The sequence below is a fragment of the Diabrotica virgifera genome, chromosome 10 (assembly GCF_917563875.1).
Source record: "Diabrotica virgifera virgifera chromosome 10, PGI_DIABVI_V3a".
NCBI classification, from domain to species: Eukaryota; Metazoa; Arthropoda; class Insecta; order Coleoptera; family Chrysomelidae; genus Diabrotica; species Diabrotica virgifera.
Genome location: NC_065452.1, coordinates 100,147,010 through 100,170,652, shown reverse-complemented (window position 1 = coordinate 100,170,652; position 23,643 = coordinate 100,147,010). Strand labels below are relative to the sequence as shown.

Genomic DNA, 23,643 nt, shown 5'->3' with positions numbered 1-23,643 from the left:
CTACTACTTATGCTAAGACATAAACCTGATTCAACATCTCTGAGGTTTACATTAGTTTTTTTTTCCTTCTTTTCTTTTTTATCTTATTGCTCTTCTCATGTAAGATAAAAATATTTTCCCTTTTTTATATCTTCAGTCCCCAAATGTAATGACATAAAAAGGCTTCTTTTTTAGTGCTTATGAGTGAGTTCTTTGCTTTGGCAATTGGTTTAGTAGACTTATTATAACCTCCCTTTTATGGGGAGGTTATTTTTTTTAGCAAAATGATGACGCGGACAATCATCAAATTTGAAAATGAAAGATATTGTGGCTGTGCCAACCGATTGGCTAAGTGGCAATGTTTGTGCTTGGCCGACGTATGATGCCAATAAATTATCCAAGGCATTACGCAATGGTGATCCACCACTGCCCTCATGGGAATCCCATCGGGTAATTTCTATGAGAAATGCTACGTATGGTAAGAAATGTATATAAATCTAGTTTATCTATATTAATAATTTAATATATTTTTTCTATAGATGATTATAGTATTGCCCGGGCGAAATGCAGGAAGGCAGAGGCAACATCAGACTTAAATTGAATCGTTTATTTCAGAAAGGGGTCAAGTCACAAAAAGCTGCTTTTGAGAAAAACAAAAAAAAAAACGTGTTTACATTCAACAAAAATTTTATTTATATAAAATAAAAATTCTCACTAATAACCTGTAGTGTTTGTCAAAAAGTATTGTATTTTTCAAAAATTTATCTTGTTAATTTGTTTAAGAAAAAAAAAAATAATTTTTGCACTTGGCCCCTTTCTGAAATAAAGTTGGTGTTTACATTCAACAAAAATTTTATTTATATAAAATAAAAATTCTCACTAATAACCTGTAGTGTTTGTCAAAAAGTATTGTATTTTTCAAAAATTTATCTTGTTAATTTGTTTAAGAAAAAAATAAATAATTTTTTGCACTTGGCCCCTTTCTGAAATAAAGTTGGTGGTTACACAATTTTTAAGCAAGGAGTCATGCGTTGTTTGGCCCCTTTCTGCACTAAACGCTAATTTCTCTGCGCTGCCAAGGCAACACTATGGCAGCAATTGATTCCTTTCTGCAACAAAAGCTGTATTTACGTTTAAATTAAAAAATTCCACCAAAAACTCATTTTGTCAAAATTAGTCACTTGACCCCTTTCTGAAATAAACGATTCAATTAGGAGGATGGCAGCCAAAGAAGACGACGTCCTCCGACAAAATTCTATCAAAGCCCAGATGAAAGTAGCAGCGATTCCGGTTCAGAGTTACAGTAAAATCAAAAAAATCACATCTTCCTCCACAAAGTCCAGACTTTAGCTTGCATAAAGGAACAGGTAATAATTCATCACAAGTTTTAAGATTTGTTTTTTTATACATAATATATATTTTATTTGGGACAAAATTTTCTGACAAAACATGTAAAATACTATATTTTCCATTTATATTCGTCCTTTTTAGGTGATTCACAATTATCGGGTCCATGTGATTTGGAAACAGGTAAAGAGGAAATAAAAGAATCCAGAGTGAAAAGTAAACATTTATTTTATTTTGAACCTATTTTATATTTTAGTTAACAACGCTGCAAGGGAGGTGTGTTCCTGTGGAAGCTACCAGAAGAAAAATGAAGGTATGAAAAATTGTAAACATCTGCTTACAGCTGAAAGATTCTAAAGCTGGTGGGAGATGGCGTCTATGTGCAGTATTAACGCAGAGTCGTTGTGTGAGAAAGTATTTGAAATAATAAAATAACGAATTTTATATTGTTATTTCATTATTTTGAATACTTTCTCTCATACACCGACTATAGTACTGCCATAGTACTATAGACGCCATCCCCAACTGACACCTTTAGAATCCATGTACTGTATGTTCACATCAATTTTCTCTTTCAGAATATTTTAAACAAATTTTAAGGAAGCTGTCCTTGCTAGAGATAAGAGTCACTGACTTAGCAAATGAACAAACAAAACTGAACGAGCAAATGAAATTAGCCATTCCAAATCACGTGATATAATATGGCTGCTGGATGGCGAAACTGTCATCCATAGGCGTATCCAATGTTTAAACCACTTCATATTTAATTTGCTATCACAATTTCACAAATTTCGCTACACAATTAACAAAAAAACAAAACCAAACAGGATATTCTTTACAAATTTGTCAATATTTAATGCAAACATTAGATACGCCATGACCACCCCCCTAAACTATGTCTATGGCCATGTCAGTTTAGCCATCCACCGGCCACCACTGACAGTTCATTGGAATCCCTAATTAAACCAATAAACAACATCCCAGCCAACTGGAATAATGGATCCATGGGAAGATTTTTCCCTATCATCAAACTCAGAGGAAGAGCTTATTAATTTTGAGGATTCCTTAAAGTCTCCAGAAAGGAAACTTCAATCCGTAAGTTTTATGCTGTTACTAATACCAAAGAATACTCCATCCAACAAGAAGCGAAAGCATCGACTATTTCACGATCCAAATTTCTTTGCGCATGTACGATCCGCCATGTTTCATGTATTATTTCTTATTTCTCAACCTAACCCCTAACAACTGTTGTTGAACCCAGTGCCGGTTTAACACAGTCTGCCGCCCGGTGCTGATACGGATGCCGCGCCCAGGCTCAAAAATATTTCTTAACTTTATTTCAATTATGTAATAATTAAAACCGGTATAATTTGACTTAAACTTTCAATTGCTGTCAGCAGAATTGCTACTTTATTTTTTAATCAAACGTTATTCGCGTTCAAAAATTGCAATTTCTCGATTTTTTGAAAGTTCCACCGCGTTTATCTCGAAAACTATGCATCCTACGAAAAAACTTGTAAGAACATTTTTGCTTAGAATTACCCAAGAAATACAAAAAAATGTTTTATTTTGCGAAAAATCGATTTTATGTTATTCCTCAAGTTCTTTGTTTATAACAATCTTATCGACATCCGGATCAACTGTTACCCAAAAAATTCGTGTTCTACGGGTCAAAATACATAAAAAAACTTGGGTAAGTCCATCTAAATAAAGGAGCCCGTAGCACCCCCTCCTGGACACAGCACTAATTTGTTTATAAGCCAAAAAATTGTTTATAATTTTAAAACATTGCTGAGGCTGCTTCAATAATCCGATTTCAATTCTGTAAAGTGCATTAGATAGGTGGAGTACTTCTTTATATGTAAAAAAATTGACAAATCTTTGTATGTTCTAGTTTTTGTTGTGCAATATTTTAAAAAATTTTAATTTTTTAAAAAAGTTTAGATTGCAAAATTATTATGCAAAATCTAGTAAGTTAATTTTAATGAAATTTGGTGTACGGTTTTAGCACATTAAAAAAATTTTCTAAGCGAATTAGGAAGGTTCCAAGTGTAACCTAACCTAAGTGATAGAAAATAATTGAATAAGGACAGGCTTGTTTTGCCCCCTTATTTTATATTTATTGCTATTTTGAAGCAAGGGTCATAAATTAAGACATTTTTAACAAATCGCATCTGATAGAAAATTTAATTATCTTTGTTTTATTCCTATAGGACTTTGTTCTAAAATGAATAGTTTTTAAGTTATAAGCAAAAAAAGTAGAAAAAAAACGAAATATTTTGAAATTTTTAAATATTTTATCTTTTTATTAATGTTCGGGGCATACTTGAGAAGGAGCATAAATTAATTATTATTAACGAAGTTATCACCTAACTTTATCCGCAAAAATCTGAATGCCACCTCTCACATCCACCTAAAAACAGATTCTTACTGGTCTAATTATATTCTTAAACGCTGTAGAATGATATAATTTTACGGCGCGCGGCATGTTTGTACGTTATCTGACATTTAGATAACATAAACTGAACACAGTGCATAAACCATATAGGTACGTCGACGTTAATAATAATAATTTATTTATAAATTATTGTTAAGTTTTCAAGTTAATGATAAAACAGAAAAATTTTTATTATTATATCATGTGGATTTGTATGCAAATTTTATTTTACCATAATCATATAATTTCGGAACAGCACGCGCTTCGCGCGTACCGCCCTAGAACCTTCAACCGCCCGGTGCTACAGCACCCAAAAGACCCCTGGTTAAACCGGCGCTGAGTTGAACCTAACAAATAATGTGAATGTATTTGTAAAATTATTGTGTTGTTTAGTCTTTTCTAATTGTAGAAAAAAGAATAATACTATTAAACATACCTATTGTTAAAATAAACTCTCATTGTGATGGCTCCACGCTAAGGTGGATTTTCTTGTGTGATTCGTACTGGGATGCCCCACTAGATCGTAAACAAATAATTCTCTTTTCAGTACCGAGACCGAGAAATCGTAGCAGGTAAACGATCGTTGGGCAATGAGAGAAGTTCCTTTTAAACATTTATATGATTCATTTTCAAACATTTATGTGATTCCATATACGTACCTATCTATTAAAATTATTTATTCCCAGATTTTTAATAAAGAATAAAAACAATTTAAACATAGCTATTTAGTGTTTTATTTAATTTGCAATAGTATTATTTTATTTCCAGTAAACAAATAGGTCTGCATCCCGCGTATGAAAAAAAAGTTGATTAATAGCAAGCTGAAAATTTGTTAATAACTTAAGGGTGTCTAGTCGGATAAACTTTGATATATGGGAACACTGTAACAGGGGCAGTTTTAATTGTGGAACAGGTTAAAAATTTGGAACGGTTAGACCACGAAAACGGCACATTTATTTTGTCCGACAGAATAGACTTAAACTCTCCGAACAGAGATTAAACTCTCATGCAAAAATCAGACTGCTATTTATCACCTGTCATAATTCCTGTCATTTGAAATATTCTACATGTTCCACTCATTAAAACGCCCATCTGGTGATAAATAGCAGTCTGATTTTTGCATGAGAGTTTAATCTCTGTCGGAGAGTTTAAGTCTGTTCTGTCGGACAAAATACATGTGCCGTTTTCGTGGTCTGGCCGTTCCAAATTTTTAACCTGTTCCACAATTAAAACTTCCCCTGTTCCAGTGTTACCATATATCAAAGTTTGTCCGACTAGACACCCTTAAGCTGTTAACAAATTTTCAGCTTGCTATTAATCAACTTTTTTTCATACGCGGAATCCAGACCTAAAACATTTGCTTAATTGTGTTCAGATCATTAAGCACTTATCTTAGCACCCTATTCAAAATATGTTTTCGTTATCGTACATTTGAAATCTAACCAAATTTAGTGTACGGTTCTAGAAATAAAAGTCGTTTTGAATTTATGCAAGGCAGGTCCACAACATCAATTTTTATTTTATGACAGCTGAAAAACTTATGAGTGAAAGATAAAGACTTGCACATAGTGTTTATTAATCTTTATAGATTAAGGTATATAGAAAAGTTACCAGAAACCTATTGGTACTAAGTAGGAAAGGAGTGCCGACTGAATATGTGAGAGTGGTACAAGAGATGTATCAGACGGTAAAAATTAGAGAGAGCGAATGCAGCTGAAACTGGAAAATTTTGTGTGAAAGCAGAGCTTCATTAGGGTTAGGTTAAGTTTCATATTAAACCCGTAGTTATTAATAACTAGAACTAGTGAATAACTAGAAAAGATAATGTTAGAAATGAGTATATAAGAAAAAATTGGGTGTGGATCCTATTGGAAACAAAATAAGAAACAGGTTAAGGTGGCTAGATGCTAGATCTGATGTCTTCTTTCTTTTATATAGGCAGTACTGCCTGTTTTTCTTCAACGTGCATTTCATTCTGTTTCTAAATTGTCATTCCAGTTTTTCCTTGGGTGTCCATTACTTATTCTGCCTAACAGTGACTTGTCCCTGACTATTCTTACTATCCTTGATTTAAAAATCCTGCTTATATTATGTTGATTCCACTCTTCTTTTCCGTTCTTTACCCAGGTATTTATATTATCTACCCCACATATGCGTCTGATTTCCTCACTTCTTCCCTGTCCTGTAGTCCTTTTCCAGCAATCCTTCTTAAGATCTTCATCTCGTTGGTCTCCAGATGTTTTTGTGTTTTGCTTGTATCTGGTCTTGTTTCGGCCGTATAAGTCATAAGTGGCCTAATAACTGACATATATTCGGGCCTTTGTTTGCACTCTTACGTGTTTGTTTTTCCAAATTGTGTCGTTTATGCATCCGGCCGTTCTACTGGCTTTAATTATTTGTTCTTTTACTTCTTCTTCGATATTGTTTTCAGCTGATAGATTAATTCCCAGGTATTAGATGCTAGATGTGATGGGATAATTGTTATATATCCAGGCGAATTGAATTTGGTACAGTACAACCAGAGTTTCCAGAAACCTCAGATGCACAAAAAGAAATCGAAGGTGAATAAAGTCATTCTAGCCTCAGCCGCAGAGTTTCCTCATGCAGCGAGAATATAGTGGTGTTGGAGGTCAATAGACATTAAAAGAAATTTTCAAAAGGAAACAAAAAAAGTCATCAACCTAAGACAAAGTTAATAGAAAATTTGAAAGTATAATTATGTAGGTACTAAGTAAAAAGGTCTTGGGGCAAAAATATCTATTTTGAAAAAGTTTTTTAATACGAAAAAAAGTAATAAAAATCGATAGAAATTTTCATCTCTGTTTTGAAATTAACTATTAAATTCAACTAAGCATTTACATAGTTTAAAAAACTTAGTCAAAATCGATATTTTTAACTTAAAACCTTTTTACTTGTCAGTACAAAATTGATGTATGGGTTATATTAAATTTTAGAGAAAAAAATACAATTAATATTAAATAGATCAATTTAAAAACGCTAGTTTTAATTATTACTTTGTTTCTCAGTGTAACTCAAATTTCCTACTGTTTTGAACGAATTCCTCATTACTTTTCTTAGTGTAGTGTGAAGTATTACCACTACCATTCTCCGACCGATATTTCTGTCCCCTGAACATCAAAGCACCGAACGGTGACCGAACAACCCGAAGGTGCACTTCAATAAATTTCATTGTTTAGCTGTCAGACAGATTCTGTGACCTTGCGCCATTTTATCGGTCCAAGTGGTCAGATCCGGCTTTGCTTAAATAGATGTTGCAGCACCGGTGTTGATTTTTCAAATAAGTGTATCAAATAAAATTTATTTACTTTAAACTTATTTAACATATAATTTTAATTAAAAAATATATCGTGACCTAATAGCGATCTAATAAGAGCTTCTCTGTATTCTATGTATTTTATCTCTATTTCTGTAATTTTTTTGTAAAAAAAATAGGAGTTCCAAGCTCTACAATAACAAAGTATGTATAAGTACGCTTTCATCAATATTTTATATACAGGGTGTCCAAAAACTCTACCAACAAACAAAGACAGGAGATTCCTCAGATAAATTTAAGACATTTTAACCCCATTCTTTTAGTCCGAAAATGCTTCCTAAGGGAGCTAGAGCTCTTTGAAGATGGCGTCTTGTAATTAGTTTTTCTTAAATAACGCCAGAACGCTCTCATTTAGAAACATGAGAATTGGTACGCATATTTATCTTTCAGAGATAAATCGATTACATTGATTGTGAACTTTTAGTACCGGTCATAGGCGTCCGTTTTGGGTAGGGCAACGGTTATTTTATCGGATAACTTTTAAGCATTTTTGACACTGGATTATTAAATTATGAGGTATCCTAGTACTAAAAGGTACTCTTCCTTTAAGTCGGTAGAACACACGGTTTTCTAAAAAAATCGATTTCAAAATTTTTCGTTTCTTGAATTTGCAAAAAAAATTAAAAAAAAAAACAGTTAGAAAAACGAAAATTGGTACGTTTATTTATATTCCAGAGATGAATCGATTTAATTAATTGCGAATTTGTAGTACCGGTCATATGCGTCCGTTTTGGGTAGGTCAAGAGTTATTTTATCGCATAACTTTTTTGCCTTTAATTTTTAAGAATTTGTGACTTTAGATTATTAAATTATGAGCTATTCTAGTACTAAAAGTTGCTCTTGGTATAAGTTAGCAAAATACACTGTTTTTTTTTTGAAAACTTTTTTGCAGTTTTTTTTTTCAAATTTAAAAGACGAAAAATTTTCAAATCGATTTTTCTAGAAAACGGCGTGTCCTACGGACTTAAATCAAGAGCACCTTTTAGTACTAGAATATCTCACAGTATAATAATCCAATATCAAAAATGCTTAAAAGTTAAAGATAAAAAAGTTATGCGATAAAATAACCGTTGCCCTACCCACAACGGACGCCTATGACCGGTATTAGAAATTCACGATGAATGAAATCGATGCATCTTTGGAAGATAAATGTGTGTACCAATTTTTGTTTTTCTAAATACAAGGGTTCTGGAGGTATCTAAGAAAAACTAATTACAAGACGCCATCTTCAAAGAGCTCTAGCTCCCTTAGGAAGCATTTTCGGACTAGATGAATTGGGTTTAAATGTCTTAAAATTATATGAGGAGTCTCCTGTCTTCGTTTGTCGGTAGAGTTTCTGGACACCCTGTATACATAATATAGGTAAAGTTTTGTTCTGAAGCTATTTCCTTGTGGCATTTTTATAATCAACTATTTTCAATGATAGAATACAAGAATTATTTTGTATTTTGACAATAACACCTGACTTGGGCGTCGAAACGTTAATAAAATCATTTTTTTGGTAAAATTGTGGCTTATTTCCCATTGAAAATAATTGATTAGGTAAAGTTTCATAGTTAACACCAAATTTTCAAGTACCTACCCATTTAAGTACATACACATTTATAAAAACATTGTGAATTTAAAAATGCTTACCTTGATTCGTCTTTTGGAAAACGGAAAAAAACTATAGCTGAAATTTGATACCGTGTTTTTACAGTTGATCGCTGCACGGATTAAATTCGAACTGCCTTTCTTTTTGTCCATATCCATAATTATTATTGCACAAAAACAAAATCACCGAACAGAACAACACAAAATCAAAGTAACCCCGAAACAAGCGTGATCTGACAACAACAATCACAAATTGATCGTGTCAGCAGCGAACCTGTGGACCGAAAAAATGGCCGCCAGCCATGCGCAAACCAGATGCGCGAACTTTTCCCGCCGAGTCGACTGTGCCTTCGGGTTGTTCGGTGATCAAAGGAGCCGACAGGTGCATGACAGGTGCTTTCGCTTCTTGTTGGATGGAGTATTCTTTGCTAATACTAATAAAACTTTTTTATTAGATAGTTTAAGCTAAAATAATTAAGCATGCATGATCAAGTTTGAGGGGTAGTTACATTACTGTTACATTTTGATTTATATTTTAGGTTAATGAGCTCTCCAAAATTGGTGGGGACACCATAGAAGAGTTCGTAAAACGAGCGATTAAGAACGTGATTACAAACAAGCTGCCACAAAATTTCAGTTGGCTGGGGAAGCGACAAAAGAAGGCTTCTGTAGATTTGAAAATTGCAAAAATTATAAGAGGTATGTATTATAGACATAAATAATTTAAGGTACATTTAAGATTTTAAACTGTCCTTTAAGGGGGTAGGATCAAATGCTTTTTAAATGCATTAACTTCTTTGAATCCTGAGAAAACTAAGTAATTTAAAAAAATATAAACTCAGAAAGAAATATTGGTCTTAACGAGGGCCGACAGTCCCTGAAAACTTCTATAATGTTTATTTTAATAAGTTACAGGTGTGAAGAAAAAAGAGAAAATTTAGTGTGATTTTGAATTTAAATATCTCATTCAAAAGAAACTTTGTTTATTCTAAAGGACGTTCAGCCCTCAGTAATAATGTAATTTTTCATTCTGTGTTTAAAATTAATAATTTAATTTTTTTCAAAAATATTAGTTTTCTCCAGATTCGAAAAAAATGAACGGATTTAAAGCACTGGAGCCGAAATTTTGTGCCTACATCTTAAGTGGACATGTACAGATAATAAAGCATATTGTTAACCGTGTTAATGTTCAGGTGTAGTTTGAGTTTGCTCCACTACAGCTGAAAATATGACATGAATATTTATTGTGTGATTTATTTATACAATACATGGTTTATTTGAACATTTATTTTAAGTAAATCACTGTTCATTTGGTCATTAGAAATAAATACTGGGCTTTCAAAGACTGGGTTGGTATTGTAGTAGCATAAAGTATTTTATATTGGGATCACAATATTGGCCCCTTAAAATTCATGTTTCTAAATTTATTTATTTGAATGATGATTTATTCACAATAATATGATCACCTAAATTTGAAATTAATTTGTTTCATCAAAAATGAATAACCATTTTCAATTTAAATTCAAATACAGCCACATCATATTCTAGTCTAATGAGAGAGTGCAAGCACCTCTACCGGTTTCGAAACTTATTAGTCTCTCATCAGGAGGCACATATGCTGCTCTCGCTGATCCAACCAAAACAAACCTCTAGATGCCCTAGCGGCAACTGCTAGCAAAAGACTGAGTTTTCAATCTAATGGGATATAAAACAACATAATGTTACTCTACATCCCACCAGACTGAAAACAATGGGAACCTTCTCTGGTTGCACCTCCGAGGCATCTACAATTTGCAAGCCATAACGGATGCTGAGACTAAGGAAGATGAGGGAATTTTACAATTTATAATTCACGTCCCATCTCCTCAGCGCGGTAAAGTTCCAACGAGAATGGTTCCCTTCGTACTCCAATCAGAGTAAACATGTAAATCAAAAATAAATAACCATTTTCAATTTCGTTGCAAAACGAAAAACGTGAATTATAAATTGTAAAATTCCCTCATCTTCCTTCGTCTCAGCATCCGTTATGGCTTGTAAATTGTAGAAGCCTCGGAGGTGTAACCAGAGAAGGTTCCCATTGTTTTCAGTCTGGTGGGATGTAGAGTAACATTATGTTGTTTTATATCCCATTAGATTAAAAACTTAGTCTTTTGCTAGCAGTTGCCGCTAGGGCATCTATGCCATTTCGTTCGTTGCAATCCGTGACTGCGCGCCGAGGTTTGTTTTGGTTGGATCAGAGAGATCAGCATATGTGCCTCCTGATGTGAGCCTAATAAGTTTCGAAACCGGTAGAGGTGCTTGCTGCACTCTCTGATTGGACTAGAATATGATGCGGCTGTATTTTCGTTTTCCAACGAAATTGAAAATGGTTATTCATTTTTGATTTACATGTTTACTCTGATTAGAGTACGAAGGGAACCATTCTCGTTGGAACTTTACCGCGCTGAGCAGATGGGACGTGAATTATAAATTGTAAAATTCCCTCATCTTCCTTAGTCTCAGCATCCGTTATGGCTTGTAAATTGTAGAAGCCTCGGAGATGTAACCAGAGAAGGTTCCCATTTGTTTTCAGTCTGGTGGGATGTAGAGTAACATTATGTTGTTCTATATCCCATTAGATTGAAAACTTAGTCTTTAGTCTTTTAATTTGTTTCAATTTATTAATGTGCATTCATTTTGTTTTTAGATGCTGCTAGGAAAAATCCAAGGACCAGTGCTGCCTCGGAGAAGGGCATCGAGCAAGCCGTGATGAAGTACTTAAAGAGGGCGAAAGAAAGAGCGGATGCTGAAATGAAACCGTAATGTTTTTCTGTTTTAAATGCTACACATTATGAGTGATCGCCCACTGACCAATTATTGCTTAATTATTTTTCTAACTAGGTGTACATTGGTACGACTTATGTCTATTGTATTATTCTAAATGGGAAATAAGCCACAATTTAACTTAAAAATGATTTCATTGACGTTTTGACTTCCGCCTCAGACGTCGTTTTCAAAATACAAAATATTACTAAATTAAACAAAAATGTTGTTGCTTAGTAAAAAATTCTTGTAATAATTTAATTTAATCTGATTAATTTATGTCTATTTACTTCACTACTTGATTTAAGGCTCAACCACTTTTATCCTAACGGTAATTTTCAGGTGCCTATCCCTATCTCAAAAATTTCTTTCTGCGCTTAAACGTTTACGTGCAGAAAGCCCAGATTAAAAATTCTTTTCACCATTTTTCGAGCCGATAGACAAACGGGACGCCCCCGGGGTGGCAGTGGCAGTTAAGGAGCTAAACAATAAAACGATTAACTTGGGGTCGTTCTTATCTTCAGGGAGATTATCGGTAATTAGAATGTACCTACATTTTAAATTATAGTAGAAACATGCAAAGTTATATTTTCGAGAACAATATTAATTTAGATTTCACATTTTTAAATAAAACAAAATTAACAAAATTAGGTATGGTATAGCAAGATATTTTAAGGTCATGGTATTGCTGAATTCGTTTTTTTATAATGTTTTATATTTTATTTTATTTTTTGGTCACTTTTTTACAGACAAATTGGATGTCCTAATTTTAACGTAGATTACAGTTTGGAACTGTAATAAATTTTTATAAAATGTTGAAAATGTGGCGACACGATGCTTTTGTCTCTTGACATATCCGGCTCGTCTTTGTGACTTTATTATTTTAACTATATCTGGTTGGTTATATAATCCTTTCAATTCTTGGTTGGTTCTCATTCACTAAATGTCTCTGGTGCAATCCTTAACAACTGCTCCATATATTCCTCTAAGAATTTTTTTTCTGCGATTTTTAAGCATTCTCATTTTGTTTTGTCATTGTCCATGTTTCACAGGCATACGTAATTATAGGTCTTATTACCCAATGGTAGATTCTAATTTTCGTACAGCTGGATACATTTTCTTATTTCATTATTTTTTGTAACGCAGACCAACAACGATTGGCACTTTGTATTTTGTTGTTAATCTCTGTGTACGAGTAATGTTTTTGTCAGATGTGATCGTAGCTCCCAAATATTTAAACTAATGAACCTTTTCAAAGTTGTTCTTTGTCCATGGTAACGTTTTGCCCTATTCTGTCTCGCTGTTCCGTTCGTATTGTAGCCATCCATTTTGTTTTATCCTCTCTATATTCGGAGGCGTAACGTTTTGCCCTATTCTGTTTCGCTGTTCCGTCCGTATTGTAGCCATACATTTTGTTTTATCCTCTCTTTATTCGGAGGCCCAATTGTTTTACGGCATTTCTCAGTCTAATAAAGTCTTCCTTGACACTTATCGTTATATTTACTACTATATCTAGAAAGCTAGTATAATGAGAAACACTTTTGTTATAGGTTGATATATAATGTGAAGATAATGTTTTATAATGCAAGGAGTGTTTCTGTGCTCGTTTTACTCACAATACTCTCCAAGGAAAGGTTCATTACTTCGGTCATATAAGATAAAGGACCTAAATATCGCTTGTACTTCGGTTGATCATTCAGGGCAAAATCGAAGTAAAACGCTGGGTTGGAAGAAAACCATTGTCCTGGCTGCGTAACATTAGAGAATGGACAGGTCGAACAGTCGAGGAATTGTTTCATATAGCTGCCGACCGAGAAACATTTCATCAGCTTGTTAAAAGACGATAGCCAACGCTTGAAAACAAGCAGGCACACAAAGAAGAAATAAGAAGACTCTCCAAAGTGATACTGAAGAAAAGTGAGGATAAGGTATCTCCCTGTTGGAGACAGCCGTTGATTGTAAAGAAAGTCGACTGTTTTTCTTCAATTCTTACAGCACTCATAGATTCCTCTGCACATGCTTTTGTAATATTTATTAATTTATTTGGTATCCCTAGTTCGACCATGGCATTCCGCTGTTCCACTCGTATAATACTATCATGTGCCTGCTTAAAATCTATAAAAATCTGGTGTTATGCTTTGTTGCATTCCCAATATTTTTCCATCAACTGCCAAGAGGTATAGCACAAACTATACCTCTATAGTTTGTGCAATCCATTTTATCACCTTTTTTGTGTATCGGAATGACAACATGTTCTCACGGAAACAAAAAAAAATGGGTAAAAAGGTGCAACTAGTTTCAATTCTTATAAAGAAAAAAATTATATCTTCTTCTTCCTTCTTGTATGTAGGCTTTAAAGCTTGTTTCTTCTTCAATACTAGCCTCCTAAATTGTTTATGTTATCGCACCATCTTTTTCTTGGTCTGCCAATACTTCTTCGTCCATTTGGTGACTTATCTCGTGCTATTCGTACTATCCTATCCGTTGCCATTCTACTAATTTGTTCGTTCCACTCCTGTTTCCGTTTTGTCACCCATCCATTTACGTCTTCTACATTGCATGACCTTCTGATGTTTTCGCTTCTCTCCCTATTTAACAGACTTTTCCCTGATATTCGTCGGAGTATTTTCATCTCTGTTGTTTCTAGTAGTCGTCTCGTTTTAGATGTGTCAGGTCTTGTCTCCGCCGCTTATGTCGATATAGGTCTAATTGGTGCTTTATAGATTCTTGCTTTTGTAAAAATAAATTAAAATCGAAAATCGACCTATTACGGTAGTTTCTAATAATGTTGTTTATTTAGCTAATAATGAGCTCATTAGTTACTTTATGGACCCACTCATTATTGCCACCCTGAACCAATTTGAAGCAACGTATTATACATTTTTGGAATCAGCTCAGCAAGCGAAATCTATAGACTGAAAAAAATGGGGGTTGCGTTTAAAAAAATGGTGATGACGTCATTATACGAAGGTGGTTCATCCTGTATATTAGATTATAATTTGAAAAAATATAAAATTAAAATCAAAAATCGACCTGTTTCGGTAATTTCTAATAATGTTGTTTATTTAGCTAATAATGCATGTATGCGTTACTTTATGGACCCACTCATTTTTCCCACCCTGTACCAATTTGAAGCAACGTGTAATACATTTTTTGAATCAGCCCAGCAAGCGAAATCTATAAATTGAAAAAAAATGTGGGTTTCGTTTAAAAAAGGTGATGACGTCATCATACGAAGGTGGTTCACCCTGTATATTAGATTATAATTTGAAAAAATAGAAAATTAAAATCAAAAATCGACCTGTTTCGGTAATTTCTAATAATGTGGTTTATTTAGCTAATAATCACGATCAGTACGATCGATAACATACAATTATATAACATAGAATTATGTGTAATGTTTCTGTAGAAGGTGTTTTCAAATAAAAATTATAATAAAAGTCTTGCAATTTTATCAAAAGTCTAAATAAGCTTTGTCTATTTACAAGATTACTCCCTGCCGAGAGGGTTTATGTACCTGTTGACTGCTGACTGCTCGATATCGACAACAAGGACAGCCTCTGACCACCGAACGAGATGAATTTTAGCAGAACTCTGAGATTTTTTAAAAGTTTAAACAACATAGGTGCTTTGTGTTACACTTATGTTAAAAACAAAAACAGATTCGGAAAGTGGGAAAAATTCTCTAGTGACGTATGTGCATTTAAATTTTTTTACGTTAATTTTAAACAAAAAAAAATTAAAAAAACATATTGTTTAAACAATTTAATAATTTAAAAACAGATAGAGCACTAGAACTTTTTATTTCCTTTCATATAAAAAAAGAATTATCTCAATATATGCCATAGTTTTTGCGTTATTTTATTTAAACTTTTACATTGAAATTTAGATATGCCCAGAATCGCGAGGAACGGCCTTAAACTAATTCTAAACTTTTACTTGTTGTCTATAGGGTAAATCCAGTGGACTACAAATTTTTAGTCTGTTATTTTGTAAACTGTTAGAAAGTAGACTGATTGCAGGATTGCTAGCTGAGGTGTGCACCTCAACAATCTTGCAATCAGTCTCCTTGATAACAGTTTAAAATATAAGACTAAAAATTCGTAGTCCACTGGATTTACCATATAGATAAGATGTTTTAGATATTTGTCACTAGCGATCACTTGTTTAACTGTAGAGATTTTTAAATTACTGTAAATGACCTGATTTGAGATAAATAGAGGGGCAGCCGCTATTGTTCTTAATGTCTTTGACTGGAATTGTTCTGGGACCACTGTATTGCTGTCAGATGTCAAATAGACCAGTTTATTTTTTAATGATAGTTGCAAGTTACTTCCAAGCAGCCAGTAATGTTTTTTTAGTATAATTCCTAGTTGTTTACGTTTATTCCATACATATGTTTACCAAGATGGCCTTCTGTCTACACTGTATTTCAAACGTGATAATCAGTGTAGTTGTATATTGCAAGCGGGTTTGCCATATTTCGCTCATTCTGGGAATTATCATAAATAAATCCTCCTTTCGTATTCTACAGCAGATAGCAGCGATAATCCTCTACTCTACAAGTACCTGCCTAATATTACCTCTCATGGCCGCTGCCGTAAAGAGCGGCAACATTGTTAAGAACATTCTTATTTAATTTGCATGGCCCTATCCTTGTATGCTGAATCGCATGTCTGAAATACGCTGCAGATGTAATCTCAAGTGTTTGGAATTAGGTTGTTATTATAGTGTATTGACAGTGTATCACCTTCGTATTTTGTGAAAGTTACATTGACCAATTATTGTTCCTTGTTCATTTTTATTCTTCATCTACTAGCCCATGTAATAATCTTACTGGTCTGTATGATTTTATCTCTTTCAAGTTTTCTTGCTTTCTATATTAGTATGTCTGCTAAGTTCCATTGTGTTGGAAAATATCCTAGCTTAGTCTTATTTATTGTGTTACCATTGAAACTAATTTGTGTGTAAACCATTTGTGTGTAAACTAAATTCGCTCAGCCGAGATTCATTTTGACAGATTCAAAGTAGGAAACATGCAACACAAAAATTGCGACCTCACACAACTGCTCAAATCAACTTAATCTTTCATTAAAAAATAATTGAAGACACACGTTCATGAAGGGTCTATGTGACATTTGCAAGCTATTGAGAAAAGTTAAAAGTTTTTATACTAGAATTTTTTTACGATAAGATCTCAATAGACTAAATTTATAGGATAGGTAGTCCTAAAATTAATATATTTTATTAACAATATTAAAAAAACATTTATTATATATTGTGTACATAGATTCTTTACACTCATAATAACTTAGAATATAATAATTTTAAAATGTGTTTGACCCGTTTGAAAGATTTCTAGGTTAGAACAAGGTAATTTTAACAGAAAAAACATATTTTGAAAAAATTGTCACATAGAACCTTCATACATTTTTGTCTTCAATTGAAGACCTGCCCGGAAAAACGTTGCAAACGCCAAAATCAAATTTGTTAGATAATAACAAAAAACTGTTTTGATAATATTACTCACGAAATTTTGTGAATTTGTATTTGAATTGAATTGAATTTTGTGAAAGTGTTGCGTATTTGTATTACTTGACTATTATTGAATTGAAATTAATGCTAATAAATAGCATCACTAGTTTGCTTAGCGCATAAAGAACGTTTTTCCACTAAAACAGTACATACTTACTGGAGCGAAAACCGTTTATTCGATGAAGACGCGCCCCACGCTTTTCTTTAACGAATGTGTTAGATTTTTTCATTTTTTTAACGAACGTTTTTTTCGAATAATTCGTCGAGTTTGATTTTTTTTATTTTTTGCCTTTTAGTTGATTTTTTTATATTCTAACTTTTAGTCACTCATAACTAAATAAAAGAGTTTCTTAAAAATTTTTTTTTCATATTGTTTAATTTTTTACTTTTTAGTCTTACACTTTTCAAACATTAAAATATATCGTCATGTTAAAAAAAGGATGTAGGTATATGACAGATACCTTTTTTGCATTTATTTTAACTTGTGATACATATATTGTACATTTTCTGTAATTTCTTCATACATTTCCTAAATCAAAATCATTATTTACGACTATTACAGTTTTCGCAGTATTTCCATCTCTTGTAATACTTTACTATTGCACGGTGTAGACGCTGTTAATTTCTCGCAATGCAGTTCTTCGATGCGCAAGCCCTCTAAAGGTACGTATTCATACAAGGGTAAACCTCGCTCGGTGTAGTAGCTCCACTTAGTGGATACGTCGGTGACCGTCACTTGGCGCGTACACTCTTCGTTTCAACCGGTTTGCGGTTTATATGTAAGGGAGCGCATGCTGTATCCATTTGAGCAGCTACACCGAGCGGGGTTCACCCTTGTATGGATACGTACCTTAATGATCGCACTCGGCTCAATGAAACGTAAGCTTTGCAGGCTCAATGCAGGCTTTTAAGCCTGTCCTTACGCAAACACTTTCGGGCCCAAGTTCACGACAGCGCAGCGTAGTCAACAGTCGAACCTTGCGTTTTATGAACAGTCGAAGCCCACGACAATACTAAGGGGAGCATTCGTCCCTCTGCGGTGCCATAACTTTTTTTCGCTGAAAACTGGATAGAAATCGGACAGACACTGGATAAATTTGAAACTTTATTGTTTATATATGAAGCATAACGTAAACAAATAACGTAAAAAGTGACATTAAAAAACAAGAGAATTTAAGCATTTTCCATTAAAATCGTTTTTTTTATTTAAACAATTTATAAACAAATTTTGATCGACTATTCGTGTATTGTTCCCGCGAATCCATATGTCTGCAAAATTTCATTCATTTCCATTGAAAAAAAGGCAGTCAAATTAACGTCTAAAGATTTGACGCAAACGATTGAACTAAATAAAAGCGTTTAAAAACACTGAAATGTTAATATTCTACCAATTTAGATTAAATAATGGTATTAATTAAAATTCAGTGACGTTTTAATTTTTTTTACTTCGAGCTCCGCAATTCACATAATTTCAGAATTCAAATTTAAAATTTTACCAGAAAAATTATTTTGGCGAAAATTCAAAGTATACCACTAAATTTAGTTTTTCATCCTATTTTCAAATGCAAAATCCATTATATAAAAAAATAATATAATATATAAATATATAAATTAATATAATATTACATTTTTCCAATATTTTTTATTCCGGCCCTGGATTTTTAATATTTGTAAATAAATTAATTGATTGGACACCTTAAAGAATATTCGAGTGTTAAATATAAAATAAATATACAGTGTGGTTAACAAGTTGTAAGTCCTATTTCAGTTGTTTTTTACTTCAAGCTCTCGCAATTCACATAATTTCAGAATTCAAATTCAAAATTTTACCAGAAAAATCATTTTGCCGAAAACTCAAAGTATACCAATAAATTTAGTTTTTCATCCTCTTTTCAAATGCAAAATCCATTTTGAAAAAAAATATGGATGTTTCAAATATTTTTTTAGCCCGGACCTGGATTTTTTACAATTATAAATAAATTAATTGATTGTACAGAACTGTTAAAGAATATTTGCGTGCCAAATAGAAAATGAATATACAGTGTGGTTAAAAAGATATGAATCAAATAAGAAAATGTCAAAATAGATAGAACACCCAGTACCTCTGTTATTAATGAAGACCTATTAAGTATGGTATTTTTGAGACCGCCTAAGTGTCAACTTTCTACAGATAACGTATGTTACTTTCCCAATTAAACACCCTGTATATCAACGGTATTATTTATATTATTTTAAAGTGCGTGTGCTCCACTTGTCGTGGACTAGTCCCAGACTGTCTCCGCGAACATACTTAATATATTATGATACTATACTGGTACTATACATACTCAATGTATTTAACATCAAATATCTGAAAATGGAAATCTTTTTCGATAAAAACGCAGGACACTTTTTAAAGAGCTTGAAAAAAACTTAACAACGAGCTATGTTAAAAGTCTTTCGATTAAAACAAAGCGGCATACGATGGCTTGAAGTTGGATTACCCTAATGTTCGAAAAAACAAAACGAGCGATATATATAACAATATTTTTATCAGAATTGAATTTAAACCAGTGATATGGAAGAGAGGGGATATAACATACGGTGAAGTAGATGTGGGTCACTCCATATCAACTCAACAGATTTGGTTATAATTTGGAATACTCACAGTTAGTGATGTAAGAAGAAGAGAATATTCTCGGCCAAAATATTCTCGTTCTCGAGAATATTCTCTTGACAGTTGTTGCGTCCTTAATCGTGCTAAGACGATACATAAAAAAGAAAAATGGAAAATGTGGATACGGCTTTTCTAAGTAAACGCGAAACAATTAGTAATTATGGAAATAATGCTAGACAATTATTTGCTTAAGAATTTTACAAGAATGTCAAAAAGTGATTTCGAACTATTAATAAATATGATAGGGCCAAGAATAGAGAGGAAAGATCAAACATGAGAAACGCAATACCAATCTGAACAAGATTAGCAATTGTTATTTATACAAGGTGAGACAAATAAAAGGCCTATTAGAAATATCTCGAGAACTAAAGCCAACAGAATCATGAAAATTTGAATTAAGGGGTTTTGAAGAGTCATCTGTTTAATGCAAATATTTTCATCTATTTGCTACTTCCGGTTATACCGGAAGTTGCTTATAACTTCGTTTTTTTTAATGAGACACCCTGTATATTTTTACATTTTTGGATTCTCTTCGATGTCTTCTTTCTTAAAATATGAGGTTTTGTAATGTTATACAGGGTATTTTAAAAGATAATTACGTTTTTTTTTATTAATTTCGTAGCAACATTCACACCCTGTAGAATTGTAGCAGTTTGACATCTAAAACTCTACTTACGTTAAATGATTCTTAATATGGTCTACTATTGTTAAGAATCATTAGTATACCTAAATTTTTAATTTTAGTATACAGGGTTGGTCGAAACTCGGAATGAGTATTTTCTGAGTTTTCTTAAATGGAACACCCTGTATTTTAGTATTGTAATGAAATGATATTTTACGGTACTTTTTTATTTCTTAAGCATTCCCTATACCTAACTGCTTTAATTTGTGCTTAATTGTTAATCGCACCAAAAATCTTAACTACGTAGGTATTTTGATAGCTAAACCATTGGTAATTTTAAGGATCAGTCTGGATTATTATGTATATATTTCTGAAAAATTATTTGTGATTGAATATTTTCACGGCCAACCTAATTAAATTTTACGTAATTTTTGTTGAAATTAATGTTTAGCTTGAATCACCAATAACTTACAAATTAAAGCAGTTAGGTATAGGGAATGCTTCAGAAATAAAAAGTACCATGAAATATCATTTCATTAAAATACCAAAATACAGGGTGTTCCATTTAAGAAAACTCAGAAACTATTCATTCCGAGTTTCGACCAACCCTGTATACTAAAAATTCAAAATTAGCTATACTGATGATTCTTAACAATAGTAGACTATATTAAAAATCATATGAACGTAAGCAGACTCTTTAATGTCAAACTATTACAATTCTACAGGGTGTGAATGTTGCTACGAAATTAATAAAAAAAAAACGTAAATATCTCTTAAAATAACCTGCATAATATTACAAAACGTCATATTTTAAGAAAGAAGATATTGAGGAGAATCCAAAAATGCAAAAATATACAGGGTATCCTATTTAAAAAAACGAAGTTATAAGCAACTTCCGCAGTTATAAGCAAAATATACAGGGTATCCTATTTAAAAAAAACGAAGTTATAAGCAACTTCCGGTATAACTGGAAGTTGCAAATATATGAAAATATTTTCATTTAATAGATCATCCTTTAAAACCCCTTTATTACAATCTTCGTGATTCTGTTGCCTTTAGTTCTCGAGATATTTCTAATAGGCCAGTTATCTGCCTCACCCTATATATACTAAAAGTTTTAGTTTAATGTATTTATTCAGGGTGCACTACTATTTCATTTGTTTCATAGTTCCAGAAGTATGCCAAGTTCCACAACTCTGGAGTACTGCATTAATAAACCTTATTGTGATTTCATTTGACCACATATTCATCTTTTCTTTGTATGTCTTGACAAAATCAAATTAAATTTCAACAGAGTACAGGAAATAAAGAAGAAATACACAGCAACATGCAAAATTTTCCACAGCATTTCGACTTACGTGTTCAAATACCAGTAAGATTTCGGCCACATGACTCAGCCAAACGGCGATATTTTCATTAGATGGCTGTAATGTTGCCAGAAACATACCAAATATATATTTTCGGCAACATATTGCTCAAAAAACTAGCCCGTCTAAATGCCCCTTTAGACGTAGACCATTCCATGACTAAGCTGGCAACTCGTGAAAAATAAAATCCCACAACTCGTCATCAGTACATTGAAATACAGAATATAAATGAGCTAATGATAGAAATAGATTCTGAACCTGAGGCCTCATGTCTTTCTGATTAAATCACCACATCCATTACTTGCATTATTTGTTGTTAAGAAGAAACTTTCATTTTTTTATCAAATAAATTTTGTGTTCTCTGTTGTTTTTGTATTTTGTTTAAAGAACACTGTTGTTTAGTCTCATAATATTATATCTAATTTCATGATTTTTAATACCCTATTTCATCTTCAACAATATCCCTAAGTGCGTCATTGTCAGAATATTCTCCATCTCGAGAATATTCTCGAGAATATTCTCTGATTTTTTATTCTCGAGAATTTTCCAACACTACCCACAGTGGCTAATAAGAGAAACAAAAATACAAAATTTTAAATTTTTAACTCAAGCCGTTTCCGAAATATGGTTATGTAAAGTTTTCCAAAAACGTCCAAAACACCCCGATCATACTTTATTGGAATGGTTGTAGAAGCTGACCTAATTGAGCTAGAATGCTGGAAGAGGTGTCATTTTGCAGCATTTTTAAAGTTCTTTACATTGATATATACAGCATGATGGTACGATAAACAAGTTTTTCTAAACGAAAAAAATATATTTTGATTAAGTTTTTTTCCAAAAAGTACATAATTTAAAATTTTCATAATATTCCTACAAATACATAGTACTGTTGTTAATAATATAAAAATTTTATCATGGTATGGTGATGGGTTCAACATAAAAAAAATACATTTCACACATACAGTATGGTGCAAATGAAAGGAATAAATTCGTTATGTCGCAAGTTGGCAACTTTAAGGAAAAATTCCGAAACAGGTAGATTTTTATTTTTAAATTGTATATTTTTGCCATATGTATCATACTAGTGACGTCATCCATCTGGGCGTGATGACGAAATCGATGATTTTTTAAATAAGACTATAGGTCGTTATTGAAAGGTTATTTTTAATAAGCTTGAAAGGAAAGGTTATTTCTCTGTTCAGTAATAGAAGCAATAACATAATTATTTATACCGGGTGGCAAAAAAAGTTTTTTTAATTAAATTAATTGACAAAAAAGAGGAATGTATATAATTTATCTGTTTCTGGCAACAGTAAAATATATTTTAAATTAAATAAATTACATACATTCTTCTTTTTGTCAATTAATTTAATTAAAAAAAGTTTTTGCTACCCTGTATAAATAATTATATTATTGTTTATATTACTGAATGGAGAATTGAATAACCTTTCAAATGAGCTAACATACGACCTATAGTCTCATTTAAAAAATCATCGATTACGTCATCACGCTCAAATGGATGACGTCACTAGTATGATACATATGCCAAAAAATTACAATTTAAAAATAAAAATCGACCTGTTTCGGGATTTTTCCTTAAAGTTGCCAACTTGCGACATTACAAATTTATTCCATTCACTTGCACCATACTGTATGTGTGAAATTTATTTTTTTATGTTGAACCCATCACCATAACATGATAAAATGTTTATATGTTATTAACAACAGTACTATGTATTTGTAGGAATATTATAAAATTTTTAAATTATGTACTTTTTGGAAAAAAAACTTAATCAAAATATATTTTTTTTTTGTTTGAGAAAAACTTATTTATCGTAGCATTATGCTGTATATATCACTGTAAAGAGCTTTAAAAATGCTGCAAAATGACACCTCTCCCAGCATTCTAGCTCAATCAGGTCAGCTTCTACAAACATTCCAATAAAGTTTTGTCGCAGTCTTTTATACCTT

The 23,643-nt window shown here is 32.4% G+C and overlaps 1 protein-coding gene across 1 annotated transcript in view; it reads right to left on the bottom strand.

Annotated features, from left to right (window-relative positions):
- LOC114326637 (palmitoyltransferase ZDHHC16B) overlaps positions 1 to 23,643 on the bottom strand; it is a 76,344-nt gene that overhangs the window by 21,163 nt on the left and 31,538 nt on the right. The gene's annotated exons all lie outside the window — the stretch shown is intronic.